This window comes from Tenrec ecaudatus, chromosome 17 (assembly GCF_050624435.1).
Source record: "Tenrec ecaudatus isolate mTenEca1 chromosome 17, mTenEca1.hap1, whole genome shotgun sequence".
NCBI lineage: Eukaryota > Metazoa > Chordata > Mammalia > Afrosoricida > Tenrecidae > Tenrec > Tenrec ecaudatus.
The window spans coordinates 64,389,354-64,415,355 of record NC_134546.1 but is presented as its reverse complement, the minus strand read 5'-3'; the positions used below and the strand labels follow the sequence as shown (position 1 = coordinate 64,415,355).

General features: G+C 41.6%; 1 protein-coding gene and 1 long non-coding RNA gene across 8 annotated transcripts in view; one reads left to right on the top strand and one right to left on the bottom strand.

The window, feature by feature from the left end:
- The window catches only part of DENND4A (DENN domain containing 4A), a 162,441-nt gene extending 147,198 nt beyond the window's left edge, over positions 1–15,243 (bottom strand). For 4 of the 6 annotated variants that reach the window (XM_075535895.1, XM_075535900.1, XM_075535899.1 and 1 more), the window contains exon 1: positions 14,525–14,653. The gene's annotated coding sequence lies outside the window, so the exon portion shown is untranslated. Of the gene's footprint in view, positions 1–14,524; positions 14,654–15,091 lie in introns of those variants that run through there. The other 2 variants (XM_075535898.1, XM_075535896.1) reach the window with 2 other exon arrangements.
- On the top strand, positions 14,867–22,715 carry LOC142430864 (uncharacterized). Of its 2 annotated transcripts, none has more exons than XR_012780666.1 (4): positions 14,867–14,984; positions 16,343–16,520; positions 19,499–19,578; positions 20,499–22,715. It is a non-coding gene; the product is annotated as an uncharacterized LOC142430864 (long non-coding RNA). The 2 variants fall into 2 exon arrangements; XR_012780667.1 differs by having other exon boundaries at positions 14,909–14,984; positions 16,443–16,520.
- The last annotated feature ends 3,287 nt before the right edge of the window (positions 22,716–26,002 follow it).

Genomic DNA, 26,002 nt, shown 5'->3' with positions numbered 1-26,002 from the left:
TGTAGCTCGTTCTGCTTTTACAAAAATGAAAGATGCTAAATTTATAGTAAAGGGAAAACATAAAAAATTAAGTAGTAATAGTAAAAAGTTTTAAATTAAAAATATCACTTGCTTGCAGTAATGGAAAAAGGTAGAGACATAATATTTTTACTGAAATATAATGCCTCTAGAATGGGTTTACTGAAGCTATATATGATTATAAGTCTCTAATATTCTAAGAATTGAAACCAAATAGAAGGGAGGGATCATGTAGGGTTGACTCAGATGTGGTTGGGAAGCTTTCCAAGTTCCTCATTCTGCCCCCTTGCTCAACCTTTCTTGACATGTTCCAAACAGTTTAATCACGCAAAATAATTTTGTAAAGAAATGCAAACTCGACAGAGCTGTTCTCTCTCCTGGCTGGCTAAATGCTAGGGTAGGGGCTATGTGAGAACTAAGAGTAAATAAAGGCCATGTCTAGAGTTTAAACAGCGCTGAATATTTTTAAAGCAACCAATTATATTAGGACTCGCAAAAGCTCTGCAAGTATGAGGAGGCTCCAAGCAATTCAGGAAAAAAGAATTAAATAGCATTTTCTAGGAACCTTTTGAAGTCCTCTCGTACGTTCTTACATGCAGCAGAGCATTGAGACAATGAGTCACTGAGCTTGAGGGCTCAGGATCACATCTAAATCAAATGGAGTGACAATTCACTAAGCCCATGTTTTTCCTTCTAACTATGGTGAGTCGTAGCTGGAGTTTTAAAGGCTAGCAAGGGGACTTCTAAGATGAACACTGGTCTCTCCCCACCCAGGGCAAAGAAGAGTGGAGACAACTCGTGATTCAAGGAAACAAGTAGTTCAAACGACGGAGGACCACAAGCCCCCATTACACTGAAACTGTAAGGATGAGAGAGTGCCCAACTAGTACTAACTATTGCTCTGATCGAGACCACAAAAAATCCTGCACAGAATTGGAGGAAAATATAGAATAAAACTCAAAAACATTTTTAAAAGGCCAAACTTACTGGTCTGATTGATAGAGACTAAAAGAACCCATAGATACCCTTCAAACCTGAACTGAACCAAGCCATGGGGAATCACCTCTCAGTCAAACAACAAAGAGGCCTATAAAGTGAACAATGACATTAGTAAGAACTGTGCTCCTCAAAACAATTACCAAAATGAGACTTTCAGGGCAACACTTGCCCTTAACCAAGCTCAGAAAGCACGAGGAGTCAGGAGAGGGCAAAAGGAAGCACGAACACAGGGAGAAAGTGGAAAGAGTATTGTTACATTGAGGGGATAGATTCCACTCAGTGTCATGAAACAAAGGGGAGTGGTAAATTGTTGAATGGGAAACAAATTTGCCTTGAATACTTTTACCCAGACCACAATAAAACTTAAATTAACAAGAAGAAATACTAATCATCTTAGAGTCAATGTTCAAATTTGTGTCCGGCACCAAATGTTGGAGCTACTGGAAAAAACAATGGTCACCCTGTCGTGGCATTCTCAAGAGCTCAGACTACAGCATTCCTTTTTAAAACTCGGGGACAGCTCTTGTTAATTTATTCACTGTCCCATAGTCTTATGGAGGATACATATAAATCAGACCTTCTTAGGGCAACGAAACAAAACATTCGCTAAAGTCCCAGGTTTTTCACATACATTAAAAAATTGAAGTTTCACAACAACCTTATGAAGGCATCATTACCCTACCTTGAAGGGGGAAGAAACTGATAATACAGTCAAATGACAAAGCCCAATTCCAATCCCATACACCGGGTTCCAGAACCAACTACTTAATACTGTCTGCCCAAACACTACAGCGATTCATTCAACAATGTTACTCACCGTCACCAGGCACTGATGTGATACAGTTACAAATACAGTATTCCTAGGAACCCTGGTGGCACTGTCAAATGAGGTCACTGTTGGCCTACCAACTGTTACCCACCGGAAAAAGGGCAAGGCTATCCTATCCATTCCTGTAAAGCTTTACAGCCTCAGAAACTCCTAAAAGGTCACTATTTGGAATCAACTTGACAGCAGAAGGTTCATAGATTATTCCAGGAGAACCCTAATCATGCAATTAGATTGCAGGGGGATAATAAGTAAATGAGAGGAGAAGAGGTAATATGAGCAATGCAGACTATCAGTTTTCTCACGTATAAAATTGGGATAGCAGGCTACTGTGGGCCCTAACATATTTATATCAAAGTGACTGCAAACACTAAAGCAAACTCTTATTGGTTATTTTCAGTCTTGCCACGATACTTAGCCACACTGGTTGCCCTTCTGTTCTCAAACACCTCGAGTTCTTTCGTATAGCAAGGCCTTGCATTTTAAATTGTACCCTGCGAGTCCCTCTTTGCTCAGCTTTTCACAGGCTGGCTCATCCGTTTAGCATGGTCGCCTAACACAGACCTTCCCTGAGAAATTCCATCAGGATCCTCTTACAGTCTTTCTCTCATATCACTGTATTTTATTTCCTTCATAGCTTTTACCATAATACTGTCTTCTTGAGATAATACAGCCAAGTGATTAGGGGTGCAAGTTCCACAATCACACTACTCACTGCCATCAAGTCAATTCTGTTCCATTGTGTACCTGTAGGGCAGAGTAGAGCTTTCCAGATGGGTTTCCAAGACGGTAAAGCTTTATGAGGGCAGAATGCCTCATATTTTTCCTGCAGAGCAGCTGGTGGTTTCAAACTTCTGACTTGGTTAACAGCCCAATGAGCAACCAAGCCAGTCTCAGACCAGCTGGGCTCAACAAGTTCTACTATTTACTATCTGTGTGAACTGCTCCAGGTTGCTTAACTTCGCAGAGTCTTAATTTCTTCAACATTCACATGGGTGAACAACAAAGTACTCCACAGACTTCATGGGGAGCAATTAAATAAACTAATAGTTATTCAAAGGTATTACAACAATATAGGTACATTAAGGGTTGAAATGTTGTTATATATTTGTTTTCTTTCAATGATCTTATTGCTACAGCAAACTGTCATTTTTAACACGCAGTACCACAACATTAGGAGCAGTTACAGTCCCGACCATAAAGATGTCAGCTAACGACCAAATGAAGGAAAAATGTGGGAGCTAAGCCTCGGGAGGTACTGTCTTGAGAGAAGTCCTCACCAGTGACTCCTTTAACCACAGAGGTCAGTAAAGAAAGAGAGACCTAAAGATCTATAGCTGAGTAAGGGGCATTTCTAATAAATTTTACATGTCATCATGAGGTAATTCAGACTAATTGATAAAAATTAAAATGTGGTGAGCAGAGTAAAAGGTTCTGACCTGTATAATGTTGGAACACAGAGTTTGGAAACTCAACACAAAAGGGAACACCACTCCAAGAGTGAACAGTCTACCGGAAGGAAGGTGGCCCAGCTCTGCGCCATATTCATGGCCATTAGTGCGTTAGTGTACGTTGTTTTGGCTATTCTACCAATTAGCCTCATTGATATTTGTTCCTGTCTCTTTTCAGAGACTCTCACTTCACCAACCAAGCTGTCCTTCCAGGCAATTAGCCTTCCCTGATGACATCGCCAAAGTACATGATCCAAACACTTGCCTTAAGGAGCATTCTAGCTGTATTTCCTCTAAGACTTGTCGTTCATTCTTCTGGCAATCTATGATATTCATCATCAACACTACAATTCAAATGGATCAATCCTTCTTTTGTCTTCCTTTCTCACTATAAAGCAGCCCCATGCATACAAGGCAAATGAAAAGACCATGGCGTGGCTCAGGGGCATCTTAGTCATCAAAGTGGCATCTTTGCTTTTTAAAACATCAAAGATGTCGTCTGCAGCAGCTTTTCCCAATGCATCCTTTGATTTCTTGACAGCTGCTTCCCTTGAGTTAAGGGTTGATCCACATAGAATAAAATTGTTGACAATGTCAATCTTCTATTTAACTTGTTATTTATTAGTTCAGTTGGGAGGATATTAATTTTCTTCATATTTATGTAGTATAAAGAAATCCACACTGAGGGTTGTGGTCTAATATAAGTTAGCTATTCTTAATTAGCTATAAATGTATAATGGAAAAATATGTAAGTAAATGGTGATACAGGCTAGGGAAGATGGGATTAAGCTAGGAGTAGGCTAGACTAAACAATATGGTACTAGATTAGAGTCAAAGACATTAGTATGAGCTCATATTTACCTTAATATAGATGCAGATGGATACATATAGTTATACTTATATACCTGGGTTAGTAATATATACATACACACATTCCTAATGGGTGTATATTGAAAGGACCCATAAGCATTGCGATCATAGCAGCAATGAGCACTCAGTGCTGAGATGTTGGCTTTTGTGATCATTCTTCCAAAGGAACGAGAGCTCTTTGGAGAAACCAGTGATTCTAGGGATAAGGCAGGGGATCTACAAGATGAGCCTAGAGCCTAGACTGTCTTAGAGTGCCAGAAAGTAAGGGAGGGTTCTGGTTGTCACAGGAGCCCATCTGAGAGTAGCAGACCAACTGGAGCAACAAAATAAGTAACAGTATAGGATTGCAACCCAAAGCACACCCACGAGTCCATATTGGCATAAATAATAGAGACTCATTTTCCTTATAGAAGAATTCCAAATAAATTTGTCAATACTCCCTCTCGAGTGGAGCTTCACTCTTGAGTGTGGGCTGCACCTTGTGACTTGCTTTAAAAAAACAGAGCAGGAAGAGGAGGGAAAACTAGATAACTGAGAACCCTGACAAACACTACCTCTGCTAGGTGATCAAGGTTAACAACATCAGTGATCAGACACATTGACAGTATGTGCCTTTAGTATGATGTACTGAGAATGGCTTTTTATCTTTATACTCACCTTTCTCCCCAAAACCTGTAACTCCAGGTTTAACCATTAAAAAATTAACTAAATGAAAATTAAGGGATAGTCTACCAAATATCCGACTAGCAGTCCATGTTACCTGTCAAGGTTATAAAAAAAACAATGAAGTCTGAGAAGGATCACAGCTCAGAAAAGCCTAGGGAGACCTGAGAACTAAACATTATGTGGTATCTTGGTTAAGGTCCTGGAAGAGAAACAGGACATTTGGTTTAAAAAAAAAAAAAGAGTCAAGTCTGAACAAAGCACAGACTTTAAATAGTAATGCATGTGACAGTATTGGTTCCTTTGTTTTGATAAGTTTAACCAAGAATGTTAGATGTTAACAATAGGGGAAATTGAGTTCAGGGTACATATTAACTCTTCGCAACTTCTTGGTAAACCTAAAAGTATCCTAAAAGAGAAAGTTTCTTTAGATTTTAATATGGCAAGTTATTCAAGCTGATTTTAAGGCTCCAAGTCAAGTATTATGATTCAGAGGAAAAATAGAAATATCTCAGCATTGATTTGCAAAATAATATGAACCTTGGTAACCAGTTTATAACATTATGTGTAAGTGCATATACAGTAGCTATCAGTCACTTTACATCCGACTGATACATTTTAATTCCCTAGTAGTAAGTACTTCAGAAGAAAATACTCCTTTTATTTCTGGTGCTCTAAGCATGAAGCCACACAAACTTTGGACTAAAGCAAATATGTACTATTAATTATATTAATAAAAATTGCACTTGACATTTTAAATCAATAAAATTTAGGCATAAAGCTCTATTTGCAATAGTGAAGACAGTGTAGGAGGCCTGGTAGGGTTTGATCAAGGGCAATGTAACCAAGAGGAATAGTGGGACAAGATGAAAGGTAAAAGGAAATGGAAGAAAGAACTAAGAGGCAAAGGGCATTTATTTATAGAGGTCTAAATACAGGCATATACAGATGCAAATATATTTAAATATATGATGATGAGGAAATAGATCTATGTTCATATATTTATAGGTTCAGTATATTAGGTTTAAGATATTGGGCCTCTACTCAAGTACTCCCTCAATTCAAGAACACTTTGTTCTATTAAAGTGGCATTCCATGATGCTCACCTCCCTGACACCATCGCTGAAGACAAAGCAGTTGCATAAGCAAATGTGGTGAAGAAAGCTGATGGTGCCCAGCTATCAAAAGATACAGCACCTGGGGTCTTAAAGGCTTGAAGATAAACAAGTGGCCATCTAGCTGAGAAGCAATAAAGTCCACATGGAAGAAGCACACCAGCCTGTGTGATCATGAGGTATCAATGGGATCAGGTATTGGGCACCAAAGAACAAAAAATCATATCATTGTGACTGACGGGGAGTGTGGAGTGGAGACCCAAAGCCCATCTGTAGGCAACTGGACATCCCCTCACAGAATGGTCACAAGGAAGAGACGAGCCAGTCAGGGTACAGTATAGCATGGATGAAACACACAACACTCCTCTAGTTCTTTAATGTTCCCCAACCCCACGCCCACTATCATAATCCCAATTCTACCTTACAAATCCGGCTAGACCAGAGGATGTACGTCCAGCTAGACCAGAGGATGTGCGTACACTGGTATATATAAGAACTGGAAACACAAGGAATCCAAGACAGATAAACCCCTCAGGACTAATAATGAGAGTAGTGATACCAGGAGGGGAAGGGGAAGATGGGGTAGAAGGGGAAACTTATCCCAAGGATCTACATATAACCTCCTCCCTGGGGGACAGACGGACAACAGAAAAGTGGGAGAAGGGAGACGTCGGACAGTGTAAGACGTGACAAAATAATAATAATTTATAAATTATCAAGGGTTCGTGGGGGGGGTGCAGGAGGGGGAAAAGAGGGGGGAAATGGAGAGCTGATACCAAGGGCTCAAGTAGAAAGCAAATATTTTGGGAGTGATGATGGCAACAAATGTACAAATGTCCTTGACACAATGGGTGGATGTATGGATTGTGATAAGAGTTGTACGAGCCCCAAATGAAATTATTTAAAAGAGAAATTTCACTTCACCACAAAAAATTTAATTAACTAAACTCTATTTGCAATACAATGCTGAAACTTGTCCCCATGTCTCTAAGAACAAGAAGACTGTACTATACCTGTACAATATTTTGATAAGTAAATTGAAATTTTACTGTCAATAATATATCCTAATGCAGAATTCACAGTGATTTGAGGACATACTCATAATTTTTTTTTGAGATCTGGACAATTCAAAAACCAAATGAAAACAACCTTTACTAATATTTTTAACTAATATGAATACCTTACCCCCCCAAAAAAAAGCTTTTATAAATGTATAAGAAAAAAGATATTTAAAAAACAACAACCAGTAAAGGACACTAAAACAAACCCTCTGCCATTGAGTCCATTCTAACTCATTTTGACCTTATGGAACACAGTAGAGCTGTTCTACTGAACTACACACTTTACTGGGACATACAACCTTTCTCCTAAAGGAAGCAGCTAATGGGTTTCAATCAGAACTTAATGTCATTTAACTCCCACCATATTGGCAAAAATCAAAGAGTTGAGTTGGAATCAACTTGGTGGTAGTATGCTTTTTTGAACTGCTGGTAAGGATGTGGAGAAAATAGAAATGATTTGGCAATATACTATTGCATTCAGTGAATTATTTAATATGGCTCTTCTAGACATAGCTTAGGGGAAAAAAATCAAGCCTTGAGTTGCAATAATGAAAAATCCCAGTAACAAAATATCGAATGATAAAAGAGGCATCAAAGGAAGATGGAAAGAATACACAGATTTACTGTACCACAAGGTCAACATTCAATCATTTCAAGAAGTAACATATGACTAACAGTACTCAAGAAAGCTATCTAAACTTTACTGAAAGCATTAGCCAAAAACAAGGCTCCAAGAATTTATGGAATACCAAATGAAATGTTTCAAGATGCTGATAAGGCAATGGACGCATTCATGCGTCCATGCCAGAAAAACGTGTTCAACTGACTATAAGATCCGTATTTGCACCCATGTCAAAGAAAGATGACCCAACAGAATCTCAAACCATAAAACAATTATCATTGATATCACATGCAAGTAAAATTTTGCTGAAGACCATCCAACAACAGTTGCCACAGGGTGCTGCCATTAGTGTCAGAGTGGTAAGGAAGGTTGACAGGGTGCTGCCAGAGGTTCAGGCTAGATTCAGAAGATGATTTGAACACAGCATTACTTCATGGTTTTGAATCAAGAAAGGTATGTGTCAGGATGTGTCTTCTCACCATATGTATTTAATCTGTATGCTGAGCAAATAATCAGACCTTCATTATAAGGAGAATGCAACATCAGGACTAGAGGAAGGCTTATTAATAACGTGATATGCAGATGACACAATTTTGCTAGTTGAAAGTGAGGACTTGAAGCACTTGCTGAGGAAAATCAAGGGTTCCAGCCTTCACTCTGGATTATAATTCAATGTAAAGAAGACCTAAATCTCCACGACTGGACCAGTAGGTATGGAAAATGGAGAAAAGACTGAAGTTGTCAAGGATTTTGTTTTGCTTGGATAGACAATCAATGCTTATGGAAGCATCAAAGTATCACATGACAAATTGCATTGGGTAAATTGGCAGCATAAGACCTCTTTTTACATGTTGAAAAGCAAGGACGTTACTTTGAGGTCTGAGGTATTTTCAGTCACCTCCTATGTATGATAAAGTTGGACTTTGAATGAGGTAGACCAGAGAGATGGATGCAGTTGAACTATGGTGCTGGTGATAGATACTGGAAGTAGAATGGACTGACTGCCAAAAGAACAAACAAGTCTGTTTTGGAAGAAGTAAAACAAGAATGCTCCTTAGAGGCAAGATTGGCAAGATGTCATCTCATGTACTTTGCATGTTATGAAAAGAGAGGAGTCCCGGGTGAAGAACACCGTGCTTGGTAGAGTGGAAGGGCAACAAAAAATAGGAAAGCCTTCAACTAGATGGATTGATACAGTGGCTGCAACAATGGGCTTGCACATGAGAACAATGTTGAGTCTTGATGTGCTTGAACGATTTATTTGTATGACGTGTGAATTATATGCCAGCAAAACTGTTAGAGATGAGAGAATTGGTGAGGGTGGCACGGGATTGGGTGGTATTTCATTTTGTTTTACATAGGTCTCTAAGGGTCAGAAGCAACTCAGTGGCACCTAAATCAACAGCCATCGCCTTTGTTACCAAACAAGCTTAGTTTTCCTGATGGGTCTGGCTATGAAAGTAGGGGAAGATACTAATTGGAACTTATGATTCAGTTGTGAGTGATTTTTAACAGGATTAACTCTGATTGCCAATCTTCTGGGTATAAAATCAGCTACTTCAGAAGCAGGAAGTAGCAAAACAGAAGAGGCAGAGTGGAACACATTCTTTGGACTCCAAGATCCCTGTGCACTGAACCTTCTTGATCCACAGCAGAGGAGTGGCAGAGGAGGAGCAGCATCAGCAGTGGAATCAGGAGCCAGAGCAAGAACCAACCGGCGGCACAATGGGCTTCTCAGCCCACAAAGCAAGTAACGCTGAGTGCGGATCAGGAGGCTGTCTTGTGAAGTAGTGACTCCCAGCACCTCACTGGAAGAGCTAGGTTTGCTGCGTCACAGAGCTGGAGCTGAGTGCCTTCGGGTTAAGACATATCAGACAAAACTCTGGTCTACTAATACATGCCCTAAGAATTTTGTAATATTGCCCAAGCAGAGCAGAGACCAGGCCCAGTGGCTGAGGCCCAGAGAGAAGTCTGCTTCTGGGCATGGCACAGCAGACATTGTCCTGACTGAACAATATCCTGAGCATTTCTCTCCTGAACTGTAACCTCTTCACTTCCCTAATAAATTCCCTAATCGTCAGCACTGTCTGGGAATTCTACGTGGCAGGTGGAATGATCACAGGAGACTGCAGAGGAAGGAACCATTAGTGTCAGACTGGTAGGGAAGGTTGCAGAGCAGAGGAAAGTCTGACCTTAGTCTCAAAGGACTCAGCCTTGGGCAGCTGATGCTGATTTTCTTTTCCCTCTTGTGAGGCTGGAGGGTCAGATGCCACCCACTCCCCAATGTCATTTTTTTCTCTTTTATACACTTACAAATATCCTATAAGAGTAACAAAGTATATCCTAGAACCAAGTATTTCTTTGCAACCACTTATATGACCTAGAGAAACTCTGGTATGTTGCTTTAAGAGCTTCATGGATTGAATATTCATGAGAAACTATTTATGATAGATGTTAAAAATTTTAAACATTAAAAAAAAATTTTAACTTCATGTTCATGAACAGAAGGAATTATAAATTGTAGTATATTTAATCAGTGGAATGCCATACTAATATTAAATTAAATAAAGTAAAAATTAATAGACTTTGTTTATCAGAACTGTTTAAAATAAATTAGGTTGAATACTGTCAGTAAGTCAATCTGAAGTGCCAACAAAGAACAAAAAATACAATGCAAAAGCCAGTTTCACAATACCACGACACAAATCGTTAACAGTTGCTAACACATACATTTAAAAAACTAGTTTGGGCACAGTTTTATGTAAATACACTTATGTACTCTTTATAATAATTTTATGAGAACATTTATTATCACCATTCTACAGAAAAATGAGGCACAGAAAGATTAAGCAATTTGACTAGTCACAAAATTATTAAGTAGTAGAGTCAAGATTCAAGCCAACGGAGTATGACTTTAAAATCAACATTTAAAAGGACCTGACATCAAACCATGCATTATTCCTATTAATAATCGTATATTAAGAGGTAAGTGAGTGAGTGTGCATTTAAATTATCATAAACATTGCCTCTGGGGAGGAAGGATGAAACTGGGTTGAAAAAGAACACTTAAATCAATAATGTCTATGCAGATTATAAAGTTCTACATTGCTCTTATAAAGCTCAATATGATAATTATGAAATATATAGTTCTTTTATATTACACATGTATCTTCATGAAAACACGTTAACATTTTACATGTGCGTCTACATTATTTTTGTAGTTTTCCACATTTTTAAAACTTTTAAAAAATAAAACTATCATGTATAAGATAATTGGAGCTCTGGTTGCCTAGTTGGGTGCAATCCACAAGGTCCAGAGTTTGAAACCAACAGCAGCTCCGCAGGAGGAAAATGGGGCTTTCTACTCCCGTCAACAGTTACAGTTTCAGAAACTCACATGGGCAGTTCTGGCCTGTCCTGTAGGCTCACTGTGAGACAGGACTGACTCAATGGCAGTGAAAATAAGATAATTAAAAACAAAAATCACAATAAAAGCAACATGTGGTCTTTCGGAAGATTTATTTGTAAATGGCTTTCTGGAAATCAGAATATGTGTTCTCAGGAAAAAGAAGTAACAGGCAATGGCCTACAAAATGAACGCAGAGCACACAATCTGTATGAACTGATGACCCCAAAGAAGATTCCCAATCAGTTTGAAGGCAGAAACCTTGTTTCATTCACCTTTGTATCCCTAGTAAGTAGCAAAGTATCTGGCACATGATTAACATTCAACAGAATACCGCCTATAGGCAAAGAGGAAAAAACTAGGTAGAGGGCTTTATCAACAGGCGGAGCTACCAAAACAGTGCAGTCTCATTTAAGAACTAGCTAGCAAAAAGAAGCCATGAACATTCAGACTAGTGTAAAACCTGCAAACGATCCCGAGCATGGTGCTGATAAGGAGAGTGCCTTCACCTAGCCATCTACATTATGTGTAATACAAATTAGCACCGTATTCTGAGCTTGTTTCCTAATGATGAGTAAGATTTTTTTCCCTGTTGGAGCAATGTTTATGTGGAATATTCAGTATTTTCCCCTATGACTCTTGAAAAAAAATATTTTTTTTGCTCTTCAGGTTTTTATTTGGCGTTAACTCCAGAAGAACACAAACATCTGTTACCCTGGTGAAAGTCAAGTCGGAGCAACGTATTGCGGTATTGCGGACGGGTGTGTGGTCTCGGCACACCAGACTCTTGAAAATATTTTACTCATTTTTGTAAATGTAAGTGTAATACTTTTCAGAGAGGAAACAAAGAAAAGTATAAACACTCAAAATCATCCATAATCCTTTTATTTGGACATAACATCTTTTCATAGTTTATGTATGTCCTACCAATCTTTTTGCCATGTACATATGTAATAGAAATAACAGTATATATGCCATACATTCAGCCTTTTCTTTCAACATCATATTGTGACTACTTCCACATATCAGATATTTTTTTAAATGATTCATAACTGCATCTAGGATATAAATCCAATATCATTAATTTCACCAACCCTTTATGATAGGATATTTTGAGTGTTTCAAATTTTTTGCTATTACAATTACACATTACACTAAACTACTTATTACACATAAGGTTTTATATTGCTCTCTTCAGAGTCTAAGTAATAATAATTATGATACATGGTAATAAAGTGCTTCACTTATCAGTCTCAAATTCTACTGAGCAATAAACAATCTGAGGCATTAAAAATAAAGAAAATGTCATTAATGTTTCTTCAGTCAATTTAATTCTTCAAAACTACAATAGGAATGATGAAAGTTCCAAAATGGTAAGTTGTCTGACATCAGGAAGGGCAAGACTAACAAGTCAATTATTCTGCTAGAGCCACTTCGGTTGTTCTCATAGAACCACTCATTTATAATACTATAAAATACATAATATTGCAAATATATATCTGTATTGATGCTTAAAGTCAGGTTTCCTTTGTAAGTACACTACTAAGAAGAGTTATGCAAAGAAAGCTAGGACCACTCCAAGCACGTTTTAGTTTCAGCGCTGTCACTATTTTTATCTTTGAATGAATTCATCATGCCCTGTGCTTTGTCTTCTCCTTATAAACTCCAACCGAACTCGTTGCCCTTGAGCCTCATCTTGCTCCTGAGGAGTGGCCGGTGGTTTCGAATTGCTGGCCTTGTGGTTAGAAGCCCAAAGTGCAACTCGCCCAATTATGCTAAATATTATGCAGGTTGTCATTAGTGGGCAAACAGTTCCAGGAGCTTAAGAATAAATGACTGCTTAAACCAGTGGTAGTTCATGTGGAAAAGTTCAGAACAAATGAGCATCAGCTTTCTGACCCTCTTGGACAAATTCATACTGCTTCACTAATTTTTAAAAATGTAACGTTGTGTACATCAATTTAATACGACAGCCAAAATTTACTCATACTTTTCCCCACTACTGGACTGCTGACAAGTTCAATTAACTTTCTTGTTAGAAGCACATTCTTATCAAATTTCACAATAAAGCATTTAATCATTTAGAAAAGAAAATTTATGTAATGCATATTATATGTACTGATAATATTATGTAATTAGTCTGAATTCTTAGCCAGAACTGCAATTCAAAGAGAACTAGTGAAAATACAACAAAATGCTGTCAAAAATGTTTAGTTATGCTCAAATGAAGGTTCCTACAAAAGAAGCCAATCTTTTGTTTCATTACAAGTTGAAACAGGGTTCAAATAGCTCAGAAATTCTGTACACTTAGGTTTTCAGAAGCTGAATCCCAGAACTATCCGTTCTAAACATAAAATGAATAAATGCCCAAGAGTCCTTACTTATTACTCAATCTTTGGTCCCCCAGAGACTTCTATTTTTACAGTAATCTCAAATGTACTACAATGGATTAGGGTAACCTGGGCTACGCTGTTTACAGGTGTCTCCGCCTTCTTCCTCCAGAGGAGAGAAGAGGTAGCTGAAGCAAACTCTATACAAAGCCTGCAATCTTGTAAGACTGCTTCCCTTGCATTTGGGCTATTCTTTGCATTAATGTGCAATAAATACATTTTAAAGAATAACATTCACAGAGCACAATTTCTGCCCTCGCGGGTCTATAGCTCGGCTGGCACGCGTTTTCTCCACAAATAAATACACGCCTGTTGACGGATGCCTGTTGTGTGGCTGCAAACAAGAAATAACTGTCCTGCAGGACAAAAACCTCTAAGACTCCAGGCGCAGCCATACGTTTGAATTAAAAGCACGGAGGAACAACACCACATCTCCCAGCACATCTGTCATTTAGAAGCACCCAATTTTAGGTCACCAGCTCCCCCCACCCCACCCCACCCCACCTCCCAACTCCTCCCTCCCACAGAGATAAACTTCAAAGGGGATGATGGTGTCCAGAAATCCATGATCAAAAAGAAAAACGGGCCAGTTTGGACGGTGGCCGGACTCACGCGGAACCAGCCAAGATCGGGCAGCCCGCGGGAGGGGAAGTGGGCCCCTGGGCTCCCCCGGCTCCCGCCCCCGCCGGCTGTGGGAACGCCGAGCAGGTGGGATTCCAGGAGGCCACCTTCCTCTTACGTAACGGGATCGTGAAAACACCCCGGCTCCAGGACCTCCTCCTCTCTTCGCGCCCCCGTGCCCCAAACAACAGCCCCAGGCCAGCCGGGGATCGAAACGCTGGCACGGAAACACTGCAGCCCCCCACGCGCCCGACGCAGGGGCGCAGATGCCTCTCCGGCCGCGCCGTCCCCGGGCCGACCGAGGCTGCGGAGGCGACGCGGCTCCGAGGAGCCCCCGCCGCCGCCGCCGCCGCCGTGGAGGTCGCGGCTAACGGCGCCGCCTCCGGAGCCCGGCCGCCCCTCTCTCGCACCCCGGCTGTCACCGCTCCGGGCCGTGACAGCTCCTCAGGCACCGCGGGCCCCGCCGCCGCCCCCGCACTCACCGCCCCGCAGGCTCCCGCGCGGGCGCTAGGGGCTGCGTGGACAGCGGCGCCGGGTCTCCTCACGCTCTGCGGCGGGACGCGAGGGGCGGAATGCCGCGGCGCCCGGAGCCCGCTGAGCTCATCCCCCGCCCAGCCCCGCGCTCCGCCCTGCGCGGGCCCCGCCCGCTCGATCAAACGGCACTGCCCCGCCCCTCGCGCCCGCCGCTGCCCCCGCCCCCTGCAGCTCCGCCCGCCGCCGCCGCCGCCGCCGCCGCCGCCGCGGGCCGCAGTCCGCGCCATCTTGGCAGTGACGCAGAGGCCAGGGGCGGGGATCGCGCCGGGCGCGCGCCAATCGCGAGGCCGGCTTGGTCCGAGGGCGCTGGAGGGGGCCCGGCGCGCGTTCGCAGGGTCCTAGCGCCGACCTGTCAACAGACCGTCAGGGGAGGCGGGCTTGAGCCCGGCTGGCCGGTGACGCGCACACGTAGGTAGCAGAGAAAATGCGCTGCGCGGCCGCCTCTGGTGGGGGATCCCTGGGTGACGCTTATCTTCCCTTCCCCCTTCACCACCCCGAGGCGCTTGCCAGCTGACCTGTTTCTTTCTTCCTCGGCGGCACTCTCGGGGGTCGCAGGCCGCCCAGCCCGCGGTCGGCGCGTCGGTGCTTCCAGGCGCTCCGATCCCTCAGGAAACCCCCTTAGGGTTTTGCAGCCGCAGATTTCGGTCCCTAAACAGAAGGTCGAGTAAATCGGGGAGTTCTGGGGATATTTTCTGGAATGTACGCTGCTGAAGCATCTATCGTTGACTGAGAGGATGTGGATTCTATGGGAGTAATTGGACACGGCCGAGCTTACCCCAACTGTGCCTCCGCCACTAATGGCTCTTGGCAGGTTGCCTTCGAAAAGTGAGCGTCCTGGTTCCTTATTCCTACAAGGTTGCTGTGAGTGCGGTGCTTAGCACGATGCCCCAGGTACCCGAGAAACGTTAGGAATGGCTTCACGGACAAACAAGGGAAGGATAAGGCGTCAAATTAACGTTCCCGTCTTTCCCAGAATACTTGTCCACCCTTCTTAATCACCTGGTTTAAAGCTCCATTTCTTCCCTCCACTCTGGCCGTTGTATTCATTAATTTCATCAGACTTGCATTGAGAACCAGGAAGGGACACAGTGATGGGAGACAAAGAGAGCTACATGCATACCGCTGCCCCGTGGGAGAAGAGGGGTCGTAGACAAATAATTAAGGGAAAGCGTACTTTAAAACTTAGGAACAAATTCCGGGCCAGTCAGTAACAGAATGGCTTAGTGTGGTCAGGAGATGGCCATCTCCGGGATGAGAGAGGGCCAGCCCTGCGAGGAAGGCCTGAAGGAATTGTTTACAGCAAAGCAAAGGTTTTGCAAGACCTGTGGTAGGAAAGAGCATGTTGTGTTCCTTGCGGCTACACGTAGGCCATTGTGCATGAACAAGACTGGCATGAGACTGGGCAGGTGAGGACCCAGTCATGCGGGACTTTGGAAGACATAAAAATCGGATTTTATAGAGATAAACATTTACTCCATCACCTGAAAAGTTGTCAAAGCGTTGTAATGCAGAGTTTTAAGTTGGAAGTAACTGTTGGAACAAGAGAGTTGGGAACTGATTTTTGCAATGTGAAATCGATATTTTTATTTCAGCCAATGGATGAACCAAAGAACTAGATCTAATGTTAAAAATAAAATCTGGGGTTGAGCCTCTAAAACACTTATTAAAATTGGTTGGATAACATAATGTCTTTTTCCTGGGACCAATCTCTCCTGATAACATGTCCAAAAGAGATGAGCTAAAGTCTTGTTGTTTTCGCTTCAAAGGAGCATTCTGGCCACGCTTCTTACAGCACAGATTTGTTGGTTTTCTGGGCACTCAATCCATGGTATATTCCATACTCTTGATCAAACACCATGATTCCAGGGTACGGATTCTTCAGTCTTCCTTGTTCGCTCCCCAGCTTTTGCTGTACTTGAGGCAGTTGGCCATACCAGGACATGGGTAAGATACTCCTTAGTTTTCAAAGTAATGTATTTGCATTTTAAACTTTAAAGAAAAATCTCCTGATGTGATACGTACACCGTGGACACCGTGGATTTTTTGACTATTGCTCCCATAGCTGTGGATTCCAGATCCAAGGAAAGTGAAATCCTTGACAACTTCCATCTTTTCTATGTTCATCAGGATGCTATTTATTAGTCCAGTTGGGAGAATATCGTTTTCTTTATGTTGAGGTATAATACATAGTGAACTATGGTCTTTGATTTTTATCAATTATTGTTTCAAGTCCTCTTGGCTTTCAACAAACCAAGTGTGTTATCAGCATATTAAAAGTTGTTACTGAGCCTTCCTCCAATCCTGAATGTTACTCATTTTCTTTTAAAAATAAGTAATTCCAGCTCTGGGCAAATTGAATTTTTAAAATCATTCAACTAGATTAGAAAATACTCCTAAAGGCCAACAAACAGTCCTCAAACTAACTACAAGCTTTTCGTTCTTGTTGTGTTTTGTTTTGTTTTTTGTCATTGGGTTATTGTTGTTTTGTTGTATATTGTTGCTTGGTTTTGCTCTGTCTTGTTTTGTGCATGTTACTATCTCTGCAGGCCTGTCTAAATAAAATAGGCAGGATGAACAATCTGGAGGAGAATACAACAGGACCGACAGTCCCAGGGGCACATGAGAGACGGGAGGTGGGGGGAAAGATAGTGGTAACAAACCCAGGGATAAGTGATCCAAATTGGTGGTGAGGAGGGTGTAGGAGGCCTGGTATGGCGTGATCAAGGGTAATGTAACCAAGAGGAATTAATGAAACCCAAATGAAGACTGAGCATGATAGTGGGACAGGAGGAAAATCAAAGGAAATAGAGGAAAAAGCTAGGAGGTAAAGGGCATTTATAGAGGTCTAAATAAAGGCATGTACATATGCAAATATATTTATATATGAGAATGGGGAAATAGGGTTATGTGCATATATTTATAGGTTTAGTATTAAGGTAGCAGAAGGACATTGGGCCTCCACTCAAGTACTCCCTCAATGCAAGAGTACTTTCTTCTATTAAATTGGCATTCTATGATACTCACCTTCCCGACACAACCACTGAAGACAAAGCGGGTGAATAAGCAAATGTGATGAAGAAACCTGATGGTGTCTGGCTGTCAAAAGGTATAGAGTCTGGGGTCTTAAAGGCTTTAAGGTAAACAAGCGGCCATCTAGCTCAGAAGCAACAAAGCCCACATGGAAGAAGCACACCAGCCTGTGCAATCACAAGGTGTTGAAGGGATCAGATATCAGGCATCATCAGAACAAAAAATCTTATCATTGTGAATGAGGGGGACAGTGTGGAGTGGAGACCCAAAGCCCATTTGTAGGCCACTGGAGATCCCTTTACAGAAAGTCTTGGGGAGGAGATGAGCCAGTCAGGGTGCCATGTAGCAATGATGAAAAATACAATTTTTCTGTAGTTCCTAAATGCTTCCTCCTCCTCCACTACTTTACAAATCTGGCTAGACCAGAGGATGTACACTCGTATATATAGGAACTGGAAACGCAGGGAATCCAGGGCAGATAATCCCTTCAGGACCAGTGGTGAGAGTGGTGATACTGGAAGGGTAGAGGGAGGGTAGATTGGAAAGGAGGAACCGATTACAAGGATCTACATGTGTCCTCCTCCCTGGGGGACGGACAACAGAAAAGTGGGTAAGGGAGATGTCGGGCAGAACGAGATATGACAAAATAATAATTTATAAATTATCAAGGGCTCCTGAGGGAGTGGGGAGCAAGGAGGGAGGGGAAAAATGAGGACCTGATGCAAAGGGCTTAAGTGGAGAGCAAATGTTTTGAGAATGATGAGGGCAATGAATGTACAGATGTGCTTTACACAATTGATGTATGTATGGATTGTGATAAGAGTTGTATGAGCCCCCAATAAAATGATTAAAAATAAATAAAAGTAAAGTCATTCACCTGTGAAGGAGTTATAAAAGACACGTTTGGGGGGGGTCACATTTCAAATAATCTAGCCTTCCTTAAATTCTAAAGATCAAGTTTTTTATGTGAAAACAGTTGGAGTCCATATTTTAAAAAAATCCTAGATAGTGAATTATTGACTCAATTTAACAAAAACTCAATCTCATTACCTGGCTGGAACCTTCCTCCATGTTGCAATGTAATCTACAGTGCTTTCGTACCCATTGGTTGCCAGGAAGGGTTCTAGTACAGGAGGCACAAAGAACCTTCGAGGGAATCATGGGTATGTTCATTATCTTTATGGTGGTGATGGCCTAATGGAGGTATGGATATACCACACTTTGCACTTTACACACTTCAAAGATATTAGACAGATACATAGTTGTGGGTTAGCTCACTGTTGACTCATAGCAACCTTTATGTACAACAGAACAAAACGGCGCCCTGTTGTGTTTTTTAAATCATTTTATTGGGGGCTCATATAACTCTTATCACAATCCATACATATACATACATCAATTGTATAAAGCACATCTGTACATTCTTTGCCCTAATCATTTTCAAAGCATTTGCTCTCCACTTAAACCCTTTGCATCGAGTCCTTTATTTCCCCTCCTTCCCTGCTCCCCACTCCCTCAGGAGCCCTTGATAATTGATAAATTATTATTTTGTCATATCTTGCCCTGTCTGACGTCTCCCTTCACCCACTTTTCTGTTGTCCATCCCCCTAGGGAGGAGGTCACATGTAGATCCATGTAATTGGTTCCCTCTTTCCAACCCACTCTCCCTCTACTCTCCCAGTACCGCCCCTCACACCCTTGGTCCTGAAGTTATCAACCGCCCTGGATTCCCTGTGCTTCTAGCTCCTATTTGCACCAGTGTACATCCTCTGGTCTAGCCAGACTTGCAAGGTAGAATTTGGATCATGATAGTGGGGGAGGGGAAAAGCATTTAGGAACTAGAGGAAAGTTTTATTTTTCATCGTTGCTAACTGACTCATCTCCTCCCCTAGATAACCTCTGCAAAGGGATCTCCAGTGGCCGACAAATGGGCTTTGGGTCTCCACTCTGTACTCCCACCTCATTCACTATGGTAAGATTTTTTTTACTGATGATGCCTTATACCTGATCCCTTCAACACCTCGTGATCGCACAGGCTGGTGTGTGCTTCTTCCATGTGGGCTTTGTTGCTTCTGAGCTAGATGACCGCTTGTTCACTTTCAAGCCTTTAAGACCCCGGATGCTATACCTTTTGATAGCCAGACACCATCAGCTTTCTTCGCCACATTTGATTATGTACCCATTTGTCTTCAGCGATTGTATCATGGAGTTGTGCTCCCAATTGTATGATTTCTTGTTCTGATGATACCTGATAACTGATCCCTTTAGCACCTCGTGATCATACAGGCTAGTGTGTTCTTCCATGTGGGCTTTCTTGCTTCTGAGCTAGATGGCCGCTTGTTTACCCTCAAGCTTTTAAGACCCCAGAGCTATATCTTTTGATAGCTGACCACCATCAGCTTTCTTCACCATATTGCTTATTCACCTACTTTGTCTTCAGCAGTTGTGTTGGGAAGGTGAGCATCATAGAATGCCAATTTAATAGAAGAAAGTATTCTTGCATTGAGGGAGTACTTGAGTGGAGGCCCAATGTCCTTCTGCTACCTTAATACTAAACCTATAAATATAGGCACATAGATCTATTTCCCCATCCTCATATATAAATATATTTGTATATGTACATGCCTTTATTTAGACCTCTATAAATGCCCTTTGCCTCCCAGCTCTTTCCCTTGACTTTCCTCCTGTCCCACTATCATGCTCAGTTCCTACCTAGGTTTCAGCGATTCCTCATGGTTACATTACCCTTGATCATGCCCTACCAGGCCTTCCACACCCACCTCACCACCAATTTGGATTGCTTGTTGTTCCCTTGTCCCTGGATTTGTTAACACCACCTCCCACTATCCCATGTTCCCCTGAAACTGACGGTCCCATTGTTTTCTCCTACAGATTGTTCATCCAGCCTATCTTCTTTAGACAGACATGCGGAGATAATAACATGCACAAAAACAAGACAGCAAAACCAAGCAACAATATACAACAAAACAACAACAAACCACTGAGAAGGAACAAAACAAAACACAACAAGAACGAAATGCTTGTAGTTAGTTCAAGATCGTTTGTTGCGTCGCCCTGTTCTTAATTCTCCTCACAGTCTCCAGCAGGTTTGAGTACCTCATACATTGATTATCGTAAGAAACTGGAAAATGTATATGTAAAGCCCAGAGAGAAATCTCCCACTCTTTCCACTCCCCCATTGCTTTGATGGGACATAGATTTAACTCTTCACTCATTTTAATGGTCAGAACTATCCAGCCAAGACTAGCTTGGTATGTCAAACATTTGGCTAACCATTAAAAAAAAAAGGACTCTTAATTGGCGACAAATATAGAAATAATCCCAACTCCATTGCCAAGTACCAATTAAAATATTATAGGCCCATAGCTGTAAGCATTAGCTTACAGGATGGAATTCTAAAAATGTTTCAAAAGTTGAAAAAGTTTGAGGTGTTTGCTGTTGATTTAGTCAAAGAAAATTGCTCTTTAAAGAACAGTATTGAAGTTCAGAAAACAATAAGCTTCCACATATAGAAGGATCACTAGGAAGGGATGAGTCAACCAGGGTGCAGTATAGCACCAATGATACACACAATATTTCTCTGGTTCTTTGAGGCTTCCTCACCACCCCACTATCATGACCCCAGTCCTGTCTTTCAGTTCTGGCTAGACTAGAGCATGTACACTGGTACAGATCAGAGCTCATGACACACGGAATCCAGGTCAGATAAACCCCTCAGGAACAGAAATGGGAGTAGTGAAATCAGGAAGCTGGCGGGGGGTTCGGGGAGAGGAAGAGGGAAGCCACTGCAATGATGGACACATACCCCGGCCCAGGGGATGAACAACAGAGAAGTGGGTGAAGGGAGACTGTTCAGTGTAAGATATGAAAACAACAATAATTTATAATTTATCAAGGGGTCACAAGGAGGGGGAGGGGAAAAAGAGGAGCCGATACCAAGAGCTCAAATAGAAAGTAAATGTTTAGAAAATGATAATGGCAACCCATGTACAAATGTGCTTGATACAACTGATGTATGGCATGTTATAAGAGCTGTAAGAGTCCCCAATAAAATGACCTTTTAAAAAAGAAAAAAACAATAAGCAGTCATTGACTGTGTCTATGGGAAAGTCATCTCATTAGTCATTTCAACATCCCATTCAAATGTCACTGTTGTCCCAGTTTCAACAAGCTTAAGGCCTAAATGTGATTTGGGCCAGAGAGTCCTAGCAATGAAGGCACAGGCTGGCTGGAAAAGTGTCGACTGTAAGTTTCGGCCCCATGCCACTTCTGAGATAATGTCATCTTTCACACCTGGAGCTCTATTTGGCTATTTCGTCTAAGATGTTTGGAAAAAACTGTGGTTTGAATGAGCCGAGACTGCAAACTATGAAACCAGCAACAGTTTGAAGTACTGGCACCTCAAGCTATTGTACCGTCTAATCCTCTTCACCTGTTAAACCTGTGCACCTTAATTGCTGTACCAGAAATTTCCCACGTCTTTAAATGAAAACCTGGAGCCTTCTATAAAACAATCCTGTCTATCTGCCACAGCTTCCTTGTAGATAACATCTTATATCCTTTAGAATATCTTTGGGTGTTTTCCAAAGCAGAACACAGATTGCCAATTCTATTTATTGTGAAGCAGTATTGAGAGTGATGTTTAATGGTACAAACAAATTTATGAAAAGTATTATCAAGTTAATCAAATTATATTTAGACAAATATAAATTTTGAAAGAAATTATATGAACAACTTAACAAGAATAAGAAATGTCAAGTTAATCATTAAACTTCTTTCACTAATTCTTCCTAAATTTGATTTCTACTTTTTAAATTATTTGAAAATGAAAGCTATTTTTTATATAATGTATCTTTTTAACGGTCAGTGTCCTTAGTCAGGTACGACTCCAACATTCTTTAAATGCTAAGACAGTATTTTAATAAATTCACTTCAATTGGCACTTATACACAAAGCACAGTAGCGTGCTGTACACTAAAGGAAAACCAAGATGGGTAGGTGCACATCAATACTCCAAGACATGTAAATGTAGCGAAAGTCAGACGGTGATAAGTTCTGTTCTAGTGGGATACAGTCATCGTGGAGGATAGACGGGACAAAACACCATTTGAACTAGTCCTCCGAGTGTCTGGACATTCTGTGGTTTGTTTGATTTTTAACTTTGGGCTTTTAGAAGAAGTCCTAGAATCGTTTTCAACAAGTGGAAGAGTTGCCCATGAGTTGTCCCAATACTTTGACTCTCTTTGGGAGTGGGCAAAGGTTTAAATAATTTGGATAGATAGATATCTGCACTGACTGGTCGGAAATATGAGTCAGCTTTTCTCATGCATTCAACATTGTTGTCACAGCTAAAATATTTGGGAAACATAAAGCTACACAACTCAAATGACATCAGTTTTCCTTTTTAAAAAAATTGATGAGTCCAGGCATGCATCCTGCAAGGTTAGATATCAGGGACACCCTTTTTATGGTTCAAGCTTAAGGAACTCTGCCAGCACAGGGGAAACACCTGCAATGGAGAAGAATAGACTCTTTTAAAAAACACTCTGGATTCTATATCATGCCTCAGAATATGAAATGGACACATGTCCAGACATCTTCTAGATATCAGAAGTACACCTAAAATTCAATGTTTTCAAAGATGAAATCATTGTCTTTATTCCAGACCGATTTCTCCCCTATCCTCTAATTCCTTGAGAAGTAAGCACCATACACCAACTCACAAAAGCCAAAGTCATCATCAATTCCTCTCTACCCCCACCTCCCTGGTACTAAACAATTGTCACGGACAGTTGGTAAGACCTCCTCCACATTGCCTCTCTGGCCCCATTGCCATTGCCCTGATTCAAATGCACGTCTTTTTTTGTTAACCTGAAATTTTGCAGCACGCATGCAATTGGATTTTATCTTCTGTCTTTCCATCTTCGATACACCTATCCTTGTGTTAGCAAATTGATCTAAGAAATAAATGTGCCCCTGTTACTCCCACTTTAAGACCTTGGGTAATTTCCTATTTCATACCTGAAATGGAATATACAGCCCTCCAGTTGGAGCCTGCCAACGTCTCCAATCTTTACTTTCACTGTCCTCATTCTTAGCCAAACCATATGAAACAAGTGATTGTAATGCCTCCCAAATCACTCTCACAACTTTACCTTCCAAGGTTTTTCCCCTTTAACCTTGATAGCCCTACCCCTCTAACATAAAGCTGTGGGTTTGTTGTTCCGCACTCACATTTTGCTTATCTTTTCCACAATCCTTTTTATCTTTTGCACCACCAACCACCCTCCTGCTTTCGCCTCAAGTAAAATGGATTCTTCTCTCACTTTCTACAAGGAGCTCTGGTCCCATGGCAGTTTACAACATGGGCTGTTAACCTAAGGACCAGGAGTTGGAATCCACCCGTCTGTCTGAGGGAGGAAGATGCGGCAGTCTGTTTCCATGAAGATTTGCCCTTTTAGAAAGATGAAGGAACAGCTCTACTCTGTCCTATAAGATCTTTATGAGTCAGAATTAACTCAGTGGCAGTGGGCTTTGCTTTGGATATGTTTTTGCACACAGATTTTAGAGTTCCAGTAAATCTAAATCCTCTATCTATGTGACCACAGGCCGACTTTTAACTTCCCTAAATCAGTTGGTAATCTGTACAATGGAACAATAACAGGCTTTAAATTGTCCCAAGATATATTATGAGAATAAGTTACAAAGTGTTGCTACAGAGCCACAAAAACCTTTATCAAACAGAAACATCAAAATGTGAAGCTATTGTTTCTCAACATATTCTTCCTATCTAGGTCTATACACTTCTAGACTGTTTCCAACTCACACGGGTGTAGTGGCTTATATGCTGGACTGCTACCCACAAGTCAGTTCAACATCAACCTCTCAGCCGGAGAAAAATAAGACTTTCTCCTCTCAGAAATAGTTATTGTCTCAGAAACCCACAGGAGTAGTTCCACCCTCCCTTGTAAGGTTGCTATGAATCAGAATCAACTGAGTGGCAGTGAACTTGAATTTTACTCTACAATTTCCACCACATCAAAATGTGACAGTTTTGGCATCCTTCAGGGACTTAAATCATTTTCCTCTGATATGTTGAGGTAGTTAGTTTATTGTGCCAACCTGGCCGATAAACACAGGTGGGGTTAATTGAAGGGCAGAGGGATAAATGGCTCAGTGAGCCTTGCCTTTCTAGTTCTCAGGTCTCTTACTTTGTGATGGTCGGACCAGAGTGCAGCTGCCTTAGGCAGTTCCCTGCTTCATCTGACAAGGCTCACTTCCTGCAAGACATCCCCAAGGAGAAGCCACATGCACCTACCCTGATGCAGTCCTGGGTGCTGGAGCAGCCGTGTGGAGACAGACCCCTGTGAGTGCTGAGATGTTTACATTCACTGACTGGGCTTTCCTCCTACAGTCAGCATCATTGAGTCAGTTTTGTGAGATGGAGGAGGACTTTGTGAATTGGTGTCAGACATATGGGTTCATGGGTTCATGTTGGACTGTGGGCTTGGGCAGCACTGGGTTGGGATGTTTTCTTGAGGCGCACTTACCCTTTATATAAAACTCTCTCTTCTACATGAGTTTCTGTGGATTTGTTTCTCTAAAATACCCAGACTAACACATATGTCCTTTGAGCAAAAAGAAGTTTGGCAGGCAAAGATGGGTTCGTGGGGCAAGGTTTCTAAACAGAATCCTCATAGGCCAGCTCCTCTGACCCTATAAGAATAAGCAAGGGCATTGTCAGGATGGGGAAAAAATTTTCTTGGCACAGGGAATTTCTTTGCTTTTTTTCTCACCAATGTAGTTTCCATTTCCTTAAGACTTCCTCGTAACAAACCCCACACCTGTTGTCTTGTGTCCTTCAAGAAAATCTGACTGAGCTGACCTCTATGCCTCCAATTTATTTGACCCAACGGATCTCCATAGAAGCCACTGTTTTGATTAGACCGTGTGCTTGTGTGTGTTAATACTGTCAATTAGTTGAAGGTTGACAATTCATACACATTTTGTTTCAAGTCATCCACTACCATCCTCTCATTGCACCATCACTTCTCCTGCTCCCTTCCTATGTTTCCTGTTTCCATTCATCCCTCTTTCCTAACCCTCTGACCTGTGTCCTTGGCTATTTTATCTCAAATGGTTGCTTATTCTAATATGGGGTGTGCTCAGCTTCAGATCTGAGGGTGACTCAGGGTCATAATCTCGAGAGTTCCACATTGAACCTTTGTTTTGAGGCCCCCCTAGCAGCTCTGAGGCAAGTGTGTTACTGGAAACCTGTGTCTTGCAGCCATCCCTTGATCACAGAGACACATTTAAGCATGCTGGTATGTGGAATAAATTAGTGCAAGTATGAACTGGAACCCCAGTAGCAATAC